The sequence below is a fragment of the Myotis davidii genome, unplaced genomic scaffold (assembly GCF_000327345.1).
Source record: "Myotis davidii unplaced genomic scaffold, ASM32734v1 scaffold1137, whole genome shotgun sequence".
NCBI lineage: Eukaryota > Metazoa > Chordata > Mammalia > Chiroptera > Vespertilionidae > Myotis > Myotis davidii.
The window spans coordinates 443387-444976 of record NW_006288443.1 but is presented as its reverse complement, the minus strand read 5'-3'; positions in this window follow the sequence as shown (position 1 = coordinate 444976).

Below are 1590 nucleotides of genomic sequence, written 5' to 3'. Positions count from 1 at the left end.
TCCTGGCATGTGCTGAACATGTTTACAGTGATAAACAAGGTACAGATGTTTCATATCCTCAGGAAATCTACACTCTTTTTTTGAAAATATATTTTTATTGATTTCAGAGGGGAAGGGAGAGGAAGAGAGAGATAGAACATCAATGATGTTTGCCTCCTGCATGCCCCCTACTGGGGATCCAGCCCACAACACGGGCATGTGCCCTGACCAGGAGTTGAACCAGTGACTTCCTGGTTCATAGGTTAATGCTCAACCACTCAATTCAGCATGTGAATTGTGCTGCACATATAAGAGCTTCAGCCTTTGGGTGGCGGTGGAGATCCCACATAGCCTCCTGATGAAATGCTGTCTAAATTGAGACAGTGGAAGTCAGGCGCCTAGCGGGAGTATTGTTCAGCTCATTGTGTAAGCCTCAGAATTTGACCAAGGATTATATGGAGCACTTACAGGAATGAAAGAAACATGGCTATATCCTACTGTGTGAAGGGAGGAGAAGACTAAACCAGTTGGTGAAGGTCATGCTTTTTTAAAGGCCTTATTAGAGGAGTCAAACTTAACTATGAGTGCTTAGGGATTTTAAGTGGGGTTCTGTCATGATAATCTAAAGGGGAGAGAGTAAGGGGATAGGAATTAAAAAAAACTAGATCTTCAGATAGATTGTAGGAGGCTCAAAGAGGGTAGAGAGGCCCTTTGAAGAAATGAGGAATGATAGTGCTCTGTGCTGGGCTGGATAAAGGAGAGATCTGAGAGGAAATACTGAGAGAGCTTGGAAATTAACCAACTGCACATGTTAGAAGGGAGAGAGGAGTCAAGGTGACCCCGAGTTTTTTATTTGAGACTGGATGGAGAATAATATGGGTCACTGACATAGGAGAACAAGGGGGACAGCAGTTATGGGAGGAGGGAGTTATTTTGATTTGGATTCTGTTGAGTTTTCAGATCCTACCGAGCATTTGGTTGGCTATGTGAATCTTCAATGTGGGAGAGATCTGGGTTATGAAGTCAGGAATCCTCGGTATACAGTTGATAATCGGTGTGCATAGGATCAGGTGAAGAGAAGGCGAGGCAGGGCATAGACAGACAGGAGCAGCTGGTTGCAAAAGAGGGTGAATGATCTCAAAGGTAAAACCAGAAGAGTGTCCTCAGATGCTGGAAGAGGGAATGTTTCAAGAGAAGGAATGGCTAACAGTGTCAAATGCTTTTGAGCAGTCAAATAAGAAGCTAAAATACAAATTTAATTTTTGAGAGAGGAAAGGACAGCGGTCTTTAGAGAGGGAAAGAAGTAGGATTGGAGTAAGGAAATGGATGCTGCAAATATGAAACATGGGATGTTGGCTAAGATGGCAAAGAGGAATTGTAGCGATGGGACAGAGTTTAAGACTGGTTTCTTGTTTTGGTTTGTTTTCCTTTATGGAGGGAGAAGTGTCAGTATGTTAAGGTATTGATAAGGTAATGATAACAATAAGGTAATGATAAGGAAAATAGAAAGCAGAAGGAATTAGTGAGGTCCTAGTCAGGAGAGAAGAGAAATGGAAACAAATGCCAAACAAGTTTGTTCCTAATGTGTGAGGGAGAAATTCATGAATGCAG